This window comes from Melanotaenia boesemani, chromosome 5 (genome assembly GCF_017639745.1).
Source record: "Melanotaenia boesemani isolate fMelBoe1 chromosome 5, fMelBoe1.pri, whole genome shotgun sequence".
NCBI lineage: Eukaryota > Metazoa > Chordata > Actinopteri > Atheriniformes > Melanotaeniidae > Melanotaenia > Melanotaenia boesemani.
In genome coordinates, this window is record NC_055686.1 from 26,378,760 (window position 1) to 26,392,498 (window position 13,739).

The 13,739-nt window shown below is 36.5% G+C and overlaps 1 protein-coding gene and 1 long non-coding RNA gene across 2 annotated transcripts in view; both read right to left on the minus strand.

Moving 5' to 3' along the window:
* LOC121640055 (low affinity immunoglobulin gamma Fc region receptor II-like) overlaps positions 1-13,739 on the minus strand; it is a 201,463-nt gene that overhangs the window by 125,558 nt on the left and 62,166 nt on the right. The gene's annotated exons all lie outside the window — the stretch shown is intronic.
* Positions 11,907-13,109, minus strand: LOC121640106. The gene is made up of 3 exons (XR_006010360.1): positions 13,098-13,109; positions 12,645-12,899; positions 11,907-11,956 (listed from the first exon to the last, which is right to left on the minus strand). It is a non-coding gene; the product is annotated as an uncharacterized LOC121640106 (long non-coding RNA).

Consider the following 13,739-nt stretch of genomic DNA (forward strand, 5'->3'; position numbering starts at 1 on the left):
GATATCCACATGGAAGGGGTTTTCAATAAAATTGAAAATCTCCTTGTTTACTCACATCACTGAATCTGGATTCAAACTCACCCTTCAGCTCCTCCAAAACTTCAACAAAACCTGTGTAGCTGAAGTGCTGCTGCAGAGATGGGTCACTAGTGGTTGTTGCTCTGAGTTTTGGGAAGTGGATGAGTTCTCTGTCAGGTATCCACAGAGCAGTTATTTTGTTTTGGGATGCTCTGATTACCTTCACCGTGTCACTGGGAAGCTTGTCTCTCCCTTGGAGCTGCAAGTTGAGAGTGTTCAGGTGACATGTGATGTCTGTAAGGAGGGCCAGCTGCACGATCCAATCTGGGTCTTTCAACTCTGGCTGGTGTTTCCCCTTGCTGTCCAAGAAAGTGCAAATTTCAGGAAGGAGGCTTAGAAATCGCTCCAGCACCTTTCCACAGGACAACCATCTTACTTCACTGTGCATCACTAAATCTCTGTACTCTGTGTCATAGTCTTCAATTAACTGCCTGAACTGTCTGTGGTTTACAATACGATACAATATAATTGACCACATGCACAACCTTTTGCATCACATTTTGGAATTCATTGTTTCTAAGCTTTGATACCAATGACTCTTGATGGATGATGCAGTGGAAACTGATAAAATTGGGTATATCATCTCTTTTATTCATGAGGCCAACAAGACCCTTTTCTTTTCCTCGCATGCTTGGGGCACCATCAGTACACACACTTGAAAGTTTGGACCAGCTGATGGCTTTTTCCTCAAAAAATACCAAAAATGCATTCAGAATATCCTCTCCTCTTGTTTGGCCAAGAAGTGGTAGTAGGCACAACATTTTCTCTCAAAAAGAGATTTCTTTTGGGAATCCACTGCTATGCTGAAACATAGATCAGCCAACAGTTGGTCACGTATGTCTTTTCCAATGTCTTCCATCCGTCTCATTATTGTTAAATCAGACAACTGTAATTCTTTTATTTGTTTAAGAATCGTGTCCTTGTTGTCAACGTCTGCAAACAATATCTCTGCTGACGCCAAAAAGCAATCTTTTACTATTTCAGCGTCTGAGAATGTTTTTTTTTTTGCCCGCGCTAAAGTCCATGTAATCTCAAAAGTTGCCTCTGTCAAACATTCAGCAGATGAAGTTGTCCTGTGGATAAGATTTTGCTGTTAACCTTGCAGCACGTAGCTTACAGCAGTCAAGTGCACCGCTGTTATTAACAATGACATCAGCATGCTGCGTTGCCAGATTTGACAGTTACCCCCTTTTGGAAACATTAGTTGTGGCTGGAGGAAGAATATAATGACTGTTTGTAGTCTAATATTCTGTCTCTAATATTGTATATTTATGTGGCACATTTAAAGAAAATGTACTGACTGTGTTATGCCTTTTATAAGCTACCATTCGAGCCACCAATCAAAGCATGACGAGCCGCATGTGGCTCCCGAGCCGCGCAATGAGTATGACTGCTCTAAACTGATGAAAGGAGAGATTGTGAGGCGCCGCTCTCTTATTGTCTCGCCCAAACAGGCTGCTATTTTCTAAGCAACTGTTCATATCTAGCAGCTGCCCATCAGTCTCAACCTTTCCCCATATCACGAGTCTGGAAGAAAAGTGGTCAGCCTGACCTCACACAAGAACACAACAGGAGAGTAATAACTTCAATGTTCTATATAAGGAAATTACACATTATGAAATGTAATTGAGGGTAATAAATGAATAAATGTATCGTATGAATAAAAGAATGATTACACTTGTGATTGTTATGAGTAAATATGATCAATTGCCATATGCATTAAAATTACTTCCACAATGCACCAGAGCAGCTTATGTAAATTAATTTGATAACTAATGTATTTTAGTGTCAATTACACAGCACCTCTGTAGGCACTGGAAAGAGTAAAGAATATGAAAGTGATGAAGAGGTCAACGTATGATGTTTGTCAGCCATGTAAACCTTTGAGAGCCCCTACAAAGACCATGCATCACCCCCAGCCTACAGCTGTCACTCAAGACAGACCTGCAGGGTTCCTAAAAAGTCGGTTTAAATTAAAAATAAATATTTTGAGTTCTTGCATTTCCATGTAATATATATTTACATGGTTGTGTGTTACTCTTGTGACTTTGTGTAAGTCAAAATATACTTGTTTAATAAATCTGTGCTCTTCTGGGAAAAAGAAGTTGATGTTTAAAATATGCACATTTCACTGTATTTTGTGAAGCTGACAAACCCACCTACAGTGCTTCATAAAATGCCTCATTACCCAAGCCTGCTAATCTCTATAAACCTGTCATACCCCACATTATATTCATGTAACTATTGTTACATTCATTCATTTAATTTCAGACTGATTGTCATTCATCTTACAATATACATGTCACACTGTACAGCCCTGTCACATGAATAAAAATGTGTACACAAGTTACTTTTTGAGAACATTGTAATAGTGTTGTTGTCTTCGTTATGGACACAAGGCTAACTGTATTACAAAGCTTAGATTAGCTGCTGATACCTGCAAGTGTGTTATTGTGATAGAGTGGGACACTCTGAAGTGGATGTGTATGTTGCTGGGTTGATAATTCCCTTTCGACAGAGCTCCGGTCAGAGAGAAGGGCACAGAGAAGACAGCTCCTTGAACTTCTTTATTGTAGTTGGGTAACAGGATGTCTGTGTTGTGGGTGGATGAGTGCAGTAAACGTGTGTGTTAGGCGTGTGTGTGTGTGTGGTCTGTGAAAGAAACAAAGTACAAATAATATTAATGTTGCTATACAATTGTACAAACTTGCATAGCAAATAATAAATACTATACATTTTCTGTCTGGTAATATTGTAACTTAGCCCCAATACCTCAGCTGAACCATGAATTAACCATAATCCAGTCAAAGGATCAATAACACAAGCTGGCGGGGTTAGACCAATTTAGCGGTCTCTGGCTCCATCTAGTGGGTGCAGCCCGCAATTGCACTGCAGGCTCTCAACACGTGGAGGACGCATGAACCGCGGCAGCAAATTACACTACATAGCTTCGTAGGGAATGGATTGCATACAATGCGGCTAGAAACACAAACTAAATAAACGACAAATTAAGTAGACATTTCGCTGATACAAAGCTTACACACATTCTGGACAATATTAGCATAATAATATGTGTTAAACCTTACTTCTTATTCATGTACGCACGCGGCGGGTGACCGTGTTGTAGCTTGCGGTGTCAGTCTCAGTAAGGATACACACCGGAAAAGGAAGTAACGCCAGTAACATGCAAGCTTCACAATAAAATAGCTAGAAACATAATAGACTTTCCGACAGTTATATACCTGACTTGCTTCCAATACAGGATTTCATATGAACCCCGAATGATATGTGAACTTATGGTTAGATGATATAAACGCAGGGAAACTAATGACGTCTTTACTTCCTGAGTTGGAAGCTATATTATATGGAGATACGTGGACTCTTCACTTTTTAATGTTGCAGTGGCCCCTGAAAGATGGTTTCATCAAGCATGATATCACAGTCAAAATTTATTTAATCCATACAAGTAGCAATGGCATAAGCAAATAACAACATTCTGTTTTCTAATTTTTTCAAAAGCTTGGTAGACTCTAAAAATGACCTTCAGCTCCTCATGTGACAGCTTTCGCTCCACTTCTCCAACGGTGCCTTTAACAACATCAGATGTTAACTTTAATAACATAAGCCACCACCTCCACACATCGCTATGCAAAGAAATGCAACGTATTTTATGAGCAACTGGCCCCCTGGAGTGCTGAAATGATGCCTGGAGTAAACACGTTCATGTGCTGAGGTCTGAAAAGAAGAATGAAGCAAAGTGTGAGCACCTTGACAGAAAGTGTTGCTACTAGACTTGTTGATAAAGTTGCTGATATTGTTATAGGAGACATGCAGGTTGCAGTAAATTATTCCTTTGTGTATGTTGTAAATTCTTAAATTGTTGGTGACATTATATAAAAATGGTATGACTTCTTAAATTCAATTTCTGTTTTGAAATGGCAAACCTAAGCAAACCTATAAGAACCTCACGTTATATTTAAAGCAAACTGAGTTAGAATGTACTGTATGTTGTTAAATAAGTGACGTAATCTTACCAGTGCAGTGTGTTGATTTGCATCCATGTAAACGAAAGGAAAAGAGGGACAGCATGGCTCCTCTGCTATTTTCATCATCTTCTCAATATTTAAAGAAATGCAAAAGATGTAACTTTCAGCAATTACAGGCTGACATAACCTCAGCAGTGGCATGCTAGTACATTTGAACAAATAATATTTTCAGCAAAAAACACTCGTAATGCATCTCACCCTTTTCTGCAGTAAAGGTGATGTAAAGTAAAAGTAAAAGTATTGTTAACAACTCAATTTTGAGAATTAATATTGGCAATAAATAGAAAATCTGCACAGTAAGAAATCTGGAAAATCAACTTACCTAAACTATAAAGCTCAGCGGGAAAGTTTAAAGCTACATTTTTTATTAATATGGTAAGAATATGCTGCAGAGTGAGAGCAGTATCTGATGAGTCAACTTATCGGAGTTTTATAGAACTTTGTTATAATTTTATACACGTTTGAGTTTGTTAATACTGTGTTATTATACACAGTATGTGTATAGTATGCGTGTGTGTGTGTGTGTGTGTTCTTTTTTTATATATCACCTTCTACTTCTGCTTACTGCACCTGTACTGTTGCAACAAAGAAATTTCCTCACTGAGGGACACATTTTTTTTTCTTGATGTAACATCTGAATAAATCGTCTCATCAGCTGCAGGAGCTGATTTTCCTGTAAATAATGAGATTATTAGTTAGTTTGTTTAGTTAGTTTGCAAGTAACATCCTAATTGTACACTAATTTCTCTGGTAAAATCTTACATGCATGTGGAAAACAGAAGAGAAAACAAGTTCTACATTATAAAAATGAGTTGGATGTTGCAGTGATTGTTCAGTAATATGAATATCTGTCTTGGACAAAGGCTGAACAACAGGTACAGGTTACAACAGGTGCAGCAGCAGGTGGGCGGAGACTTTACTTGCTTTTGTTTTTCCTGTGCACCTGTGCATACAGCATACTGACATCTAAAACAAAAGCCACATGTCACATTTAAGTTTTTAACTCATCATATAATCTCATCGAGGGTGTTCTTCACACACAATAAAACCTGATGAAACTTGACTAGTTGAACCTTTTTAAATGGTGATGCTTCAGTCTGAGTTTTAAAATAAACATATGGCATCTAAACCATTTACACTGAGATCATCTGAAGTACAACAAAAGTAAAAATGTCTGATCTTTGGTGAGAAGAGTTAAACTGCAGGAAAAAGAAAACAAAGCAACATTCTGAAAACGTGAAACTTCACATGTTGAACTTAATTAGAACAAATGATTAAAAAGTCAGAGGTGGGAGTGTGAAATGTGTCATGTGACTGTCATAGAACAAATACAGTAAAATAATTATTAGAAATAATTCAATTCAATTCAAATTCAATTCAAATCCTTTATTGTCCCCAGAGGGAAATTGATTTTGCAGCCAGAACACACACACACACACACACACACAGGACAGACATCACATCAAAACATCAAAAAACAAAATCAGAACCAATGGCATATGTCAACAAAGAGATTCACACACTTCAAAACAATGAATGAACATAAAATAAGTTAAATACAATCACAGCTAAAAACAAATAGAAGAACTCTGTCACTTTAGGCCATTACTGTTAAGTAGATGAACAGCAGGAGGGACAAACGACACTTTAGGTCTCTTTGTCCTCCCAAAAGAGGCCCGAAGGTAATAAAATAAACTCATTCTGGAGAGGGTGGTTCGGGCAGTTTAATATAGAACGAGCTTTCCTCACCATGTTTTTGTTAAAAATGGCCAAAAGGCCCTCCTGCTGGGATCCAGAAACTTTGCCAGCAGCTTTCACTAAACGACCCAAACGGTTTTTATTTGCCAAACTAAGGCTCCCGAACCAAGCAATGATAGAAAAAGATAAAACCCATTCAATTACACTTTTATAAAAGAGAGACAACATTTTAGTGCAAACATTAAAAGACCTAATCTTTCTTATAAAGAATAACCTCTTATAAAACATTTTGAGGTGATGTCAATGTGAGACTCAAAACATAATTTATTGTCAAGAACCCAAATATTTATAACTGTCTACCTCCTCGATGGCAGCTGCTTTAATAAAAGTAGACGGGGGGTTTGACGGAGATTTTCTAAAATCAATAACCATATCTTTGGTTTTGGACACATTTATATGGAGGAAGGAGTTTTCACACCAGCTCACAAAATCATCCACAACCTGCCACCACCATCAAGAAGGCTAACGACGGCGTGTCCTCAGCTAATTTTACAATATAATTTTAGAATATCATAAATAAAATAAAGTTATTAAAGCTGCAACACTTTAAAATCCTCAGTGATCTGAACTCATCATGTATCTTAATCTTTTAAATAAAAGACAAATCATTCATTTTTGGTTTTTTATTATTAAATTTTTTTTATAACGTGATACTTTATTGTAATAACGTGAAACGTATCACGTTATAACGTGATATGTTTATTGTAAAAACGTAAAACGTATCACGTTATAACGTGATACTTTATTGTAATAACGTGAAACGTATCACGTTATAACGTGATATGTTTATTGTAAAAACGTAAAACGTATCACGTTATAACGTGATACTTTATTGTAAAAACGTGAAACGTATCACGTTATAACGTGATACTTTATTGTAAAAACGTGAAACGTATCACGTTATAACGTGATACTTTATTGTAAAAACGTAAAACGTATCACGTTATAACGTGATACTTTATTGTAAAAACGTGAAACGTATCACGTTATAACGTGATACTTTATTGTAATAACGTGAAACGTATCACGTTATAACGTGATATGTTTATTGTAAAAACGTAAAACGTATCACGTTATAATGTGATACTTTATTGTAAAAACGTGAAACGTATCACGTTATAACATGATATGTTTTTTGTAAAAACGTGAAACGTATCATGTTATAACGTGATACTTTATTGTAAAAACGTAAAACGTATCACGTTATAACGTGATACTTTATTGTAAAAACGTGAAACGTATCATGTTATAACGTGATACTTTATTGTAATAACGTGAAACGTATCACGTTATAACGTGATATGTTTATTGTAAAAACGTAAAACGTATCACGTTATAACGTGATACTTTATTGTAATAACGTGAAACGTATCACGTTATAACGTGATACTTTATTGTAAAAACGTGAAACGTATCACGTTATAACGTGATACTTTATTGTAAAAACGTAAAACGTATCACGTTATAACGTGATACTTTATTGTAATAACGTGAAACGTATCACGTTATAACGTGATACTTTATTGTAATAACGTGAAACTTATCACGTTATAACGTGATAAGTTTATTATAAGAACATAGCCTGTACTGAATGCAGATGTTGTTACGACCTATATTGGAGCAAAATACATTTTATGGAAAATATACTCATCAAGCAGAACTTTTCAGTTCTTTTTGTCAATGATTAATTGTTCTACTCTGGTTTATTGTTGTACAGAAATGTGGGACAGTTATGAGAAACACGTCGGTCACCTGCCTGCGCACAGTGAGACGGTGCGTGTGTGTGTCTGAATTGCCACAGAGCAGGCATCCCCAACCTGGGACCTCTTGAGCCAGTGTCCTGCAGGTTTTGCAGGTCTTCAGTTTCTTCAGTGCGTTTTCCTGAATAAAGCAGCACAGCATGCAGCCTACATGGCAGCATTGTTATCCAGAGCTGCTCCTAATCCAACCTCAGAATAAACTGCTGCATCACCTGCTGCAGGACTCCACTTTCCTGTGAACGGAGATTATCTGAGTCACATATTTGCCTGTAAAATCATCTTTAAGACTTAAAATGGACTTAATATAATTTTTTTAAATAGAAGGAATAATAATCTATAAAATGTTTTATTGTCCTTCACCAGTTACCTGCAGACTGTTAGTTAATACATGCAACATGTCAAATAAGGAGGATATTTAAGAGGAACAATTTTAAGATTATTTGATGAATTAAATGCTGTGAATAACTCAAAATAAATTTCAGGGAAAATAAGAAATGCTGGTAAATGCATAGAGTTTAAGTACTTTTGTTTTTTTTTTCTTGCCTTTTCCTTTATTCTCATGGATGATGTTAGCGTACACTGGAGTGGACTCTAAAACCAGATACATGTTAGCAGACATGCAACAATAATGCTAAACCTTCATTATTATTATTATTATTGTTTAATGCAAATGACTACGTAATGCCTACTTCAGGTGCTGTAGGACATTTAACAACTAGGCGAACATCAAAAAATAGTGTAACACAATGAATACCACAGTACAAGAAAAATAACCAAAGTACACTAACCTACGCCAACATCTACACTTTCCATATCACAGTTTAGCTCCTACAGACAGTATTTACAGAGCAACTGTGTAGATGATGAAGTGCAAAACAACAGTAGCAGAAAAAGAAAACAGAAAAACTTAGAACAAGGGAAAAAAAGGAAAAAATCTCTAATGTTGACGTTACATGGAGCAGCGTTACTGTGTTATAGGTGTTTATACACATGTGAAATAAGAAAAGTAGAAGTATAAGAAATAATATTGATTATCATTCATGTATTTTTCTACACGGCTTGTTCCAGTTTAGGGTTACTGGGAAGCTGGAGTCTATCCCAGCAACTAGCGGGCGAGAGGCTGCAGCTCAGACTGACAGAAGCTCCCTCAGTCACAGGATGGACGGGGCTCACCAGGATGACGCCATCATCATCATCTGTAAAGAAAAGTCAGTGGATATTAAGTTCAGTCAGAGATCAGCTGGTAGAGAGATTCAGGAAAAGCTGATTTATAGAGAAGTAAATAAACTCTTTATCATTAAACACAGACATCTGATCATGTGTATTTAAAAACATACACATGTCCTGTATATACATGTATACACACATACATGTTTACACAGATCTAGACATGGTGTGGCAGTGGTTCAGTCTAGTTCTGAGTGTGGTCTGTCCAGGGCAGGTGGTGGTGGAAGTTTTGTAAAGCCTGACAGCAGCAGGCAGGAATGAAGAAGAAATATTTATTGTTCTATAGTTTTGTGAAGAGATGAAGTGAATGAAGTAAAACCTACAGTCAAGAGTTTGATGCTGCTTTGTGGTGATGGAAGAGAGAGTAGTTTATTTAAAGAATGGATTTATATTTAATCTGCTGAACACAGAAGGAATTAATCTAGCAATAATAAACACAAAATCATAGGATGTAATCACGAGACAAACACTGAAAATCCATTTTTATATGGAAATGACATTAATGATAAGTGATACTTAAAATGAAAACAAATCATCATAACATACTCTGTACAGTGATGTTGACTGTGTTGCTGAACTCTCCTGATCCAGACTCACACCAGTAAACTCCACTGTGGTACCAGTTCATGTTCATGTTACATGAGGATCCAGTCATTCTCCCCCAGGAGGAGCAGCGTGACAGATGATGTGTTTCTGTAAAGCTCATCACTCTCCACTCAGCAGAGTTTCCTCCACAGTTCAGTGAAACAGAGTCAGATGTGAAGTGTTGAACTCTGTCAGGATTCACTGTGAGAGACGCTGCTGGATGAACATCTGAAAAACAAACATGTAATGAGATTTCTATAAAACACATTAAAATATAAAAATGCCTCATTGCAAATATTCCTTTGGTTTATATTTTATTTAGTTCTGAAGATCAGAGCTCACATGTCAACAAGATTATCAAACTGGGATTTTATGAACATTTTTAATATGTTTTAAATGATAAGCTGTGTACATCTAAACACTTTGGTTTTAAAGATAGTTTCAGTCTCAGAGAAAAATATTAGAATGAAAGTGAGCTCTGCAATATTATTACAATGACAATAAAGTGTTGAATCTGAAAACATAACTGATCCTCACTGAGAGGACAGAAACACACTGACCTGCAGACCAGAGAAACTTTACTTCACTGTAATCAGTGTGATACTCTGGGTCTCCTCTTCCAGCTCTACACACATATCCTGCTGTGTGTGTTTGTCCATGAATGATGTAGGAATCATGTTCAGTCCCAGCAGTGCTACCAGGCAGCAGATCATAACTGTACCTGTTGTTTAACAGACCAGGAACAGCTTTATACCAGTAGAACCTCCATCCTGCAGACGGAGGTTTAATCTCACATCTCAGAGTTACTGAGGATCCAGGACTCAGCCATGATGGAGACACAGAGAGGACAGGCCGGGGTTTATCTGCTGGAGAGGGATTTTATCTGAATGAAAACATGTTGGACCTTGTTGACTCTTAACTCTGAATAACATTTCTCTACAAATGTTATCAGTTTTATATTTAAAATTTTATATGTATTTAAAACGTCTACATTTGTTCAGATAAACTGTTTAATTAAAATACAAATAAAGGGGTTAATTCATCTCAATATTTAGTTCAGTGGAATTAGAGAAACTGTGCAGCATTCAGATGGATGTCTCTTCATTAAAGAGAATCACTTTTAAGAGCAAACTCATCTGTCTGTTGTCAAGATTTCAATAACTAACTAAAGATACATTTCATTGTGCTCATGAGATCCAACTGTGTCCTAAAGAAACACTATTAGGTATCAGGTCAGATCTTGCCAGCACGGACGTGCTGATGCATGCTTTTATTTCTAGTAAATTAGATTACTGTAATGCCCTGCTCTCTGGTCTTCCCAAAAAGTCCATTTCGAACCTACAGCTACTTCAGAACTCGGCAGCACGAGTTCTGACGAGGACCAGAGGGCGGGAACACATTACACCAGTTTGAAAATCGCTGCATTGGCTCCCCGTGTGTTTCAGGATTGATTTTAAGGTTCTTTTAGTAGTTTATAAATGTCTTAATGGTTTTGGGCCCTCTTATTTATCCGACTTGCTTTTAAATTATGAACCCTCGTGGACCCTGAGGTCCTCTGGTAGCAGTCTATTAGTTGTTCCAAGGGTGAGGACCAAGACGTATGGCGAGGCCTCTTTCCGTTGTTACGGCCCTCGTCTATGGAATAGCCTGCCAGAGAGCCTCAGGGCTGCAGAGACTGTTGAAGTTTTTAAAAAGAGGCTTAAGATCTACCTTTTTAGCTTAGCTTTCAACTAAATTTTATTTGATCTTAAGCTATTTTTAATTTTATATCTTGTTATTTTATTTTCATTTCATTTTACTCAACTGTATTTATTGTATTTATTTATTCATTTATTTACTTATTTACTCTTAGCTTATTGTTTCTTAAGTTGATTTAATCTTTGCTTTTAACTCCAGTGTTTTCCTCATGGGGATCCTCCACACCGGGGGCTCTGCCTGCTCAGTCTGGGGGTTTTTGCTGGAGGTGATTGCCCTTGTGTGGGTGGCTGGGGTCTTACACTGCAGCCTTATTGCTGTGGTGTGGGGGGCCCCGGTCTGTCCTGATCGGGGTGGTTGCCATTATGGCAGCCACTGTAGGACATGGGTGGACTGGCTCCTGGTGTGGATGGATCCCCATGATATTGTATTGTTTCCTCACAGCAGCATTAAGCCAGATTTTTATCACTTTTAGTAATTTATACTAGACAGAAATCAAGGAGTCATGTGTAGAATGGGGGGGGGGGGTTCTACTTTGTGTGTATATATGCATGTTTGTGCGTGCAACTGTATGGAAGACTGACTTTTTTAAGTAGTCTCTTTTGATGTGTGCAAAGACTCGTTTTGTTTTAAATAGGCATAAATTGATTTTTCATGTAAAGCACTTTGTGTTGCCCCAGCATGAAAAGTGCTTTATAAATAAATTTGATTGATTGATTGATTGATTGACACTAAATAAAGTGCTACCAAAGGATCCAGGACTCAGCCATGATGGAGACACAGAGAGGACAGGCCGGGGTTTATCTGCTGGAGAGGGATTTTATCTGAATGAAAACATGTTGGACCTTGTTGACTCTTAACTCTGAATAACATTTCTCTACTAATGTTATCAATTTTATATTTAAATTTTTATATGTATTTAAAACGTCTACATTTGTTCAGATAAACTGTTTAATTAAAATACAAATAAAGGGGTTAATTCATCTCAATATTTAGTTCAGTGGAATTAGAGAAACTGTGCAGCATTCAGATGGATGTCTCTTCGTTAAAGAAAATCACTTTTAAGATAAAACTCATCATCAAATAAATGAAATCATTTCTGTCTGTTGTTAAGTTTTCAATAACTAACTAAAGATACATTTCATTGTGCTCATGAGATCCAACTCTGTCCTAAAGAAACACTATTAGGTATCAGGTCAGATATACAGGGATTTGATTTAACTAAATATAATAATAATAAGCAGATAAATGAAGTATCTTCTGTTTCTGTACATTACTCCTACACACCCATGTTACGTGTTAGAGATTTAACTGCATCAGTCAATAAAATATCTTTTTATTAATGAAGTATTACAGCTGAGATAGATTCAGTATTTTTCCTGTTTCCATGTAACTTTGTAATACTTAATAAATTAACAATAATAAATGTTTCCACAATAAATCTTTTCTCAGAAAATCCATGTTGTTGTATTTAAAAAGAAATTTCTAAACTCACCAGTTTGCTGAATAAAGACTGTGTTACTGAAAGATGTAATAAAGTTTGTGTCTCTTCTAAATCCTCTGCAGGTGTATTTGCCTCCCTCTGAGATCTTGAAAACTCCTCCTGGTTTATCAGATTGTTTGATGTGATTATTTCTGTACAGATTATAAGTGAATCCTGCAGGAATCTTCAGAGAACAGGTCAGAGTCACACTGCCCCCTGCTGGTATGATTGAACCGTCTGCTGTCAGAGTGGCTTTAGCTTCATCTTCTGGAAGTTAATAATAATGTATTATTATTATTCTACCTGTCACCATGTAAGAAATGTAACAGAAATGTTTGAGGACACAAACTCCAGATTATATTAAATAAGAGGAAAACAACCATAATGTTGTTGGAAGTGTTTCCTTCTTGTTTGGATGAATCAGATAAAAACAGAGTTAAAATGGATGAAAGACGTCCAACTTACCTGATACAGTTACTGAGACGACATCACTCCACTGTGTTAAATAAAACTCGTCTCTTTTTCCCCGGCAGCTGTAGTCTCCACTGTCAGTAACTCTGCTGATCCTGTGTTCTCTGGATGATGGAGGTCTATTTAACCTGGTTGTTCTCCATTCATACGTCCACTGAGTTCCTCCACCTTCCTGGATCTCACATCTGGCAGTGATTGTCTCACCTCTGTATATCAGAGTCCAGCTGGGCTGCAGGACCACTGTGGGCTTCATGGAAACTGTTCATAAAAACATGCAGTTAGAAAACTTACACACACAGAAAATCTACAGAAATATGACATGATCTTTATTTCTAATATAAATTGTAATAATTTACTACTATTGATTTGAATACTTTTTTTCTTTGACGACAGTGGTTTGAAAACTAAATGAAAATAAATAAAAATAAAAAATCAGTCACCACTAATAGTACATTTAGACAACTGACAGAAAAACACTCTTCCTAAATATAAACAATGGAGAGGAACCTATAGATAAGGATAAAATCATTTAAAGCCAGTAGAAAAAAAAAAAAAAACTGTACTCTTTCTTGAATCTGAAAAAAAAAAAAAGAAAAAAAAGCTGCTGCTGTAATTTTAATTACATATGTTTTCTTA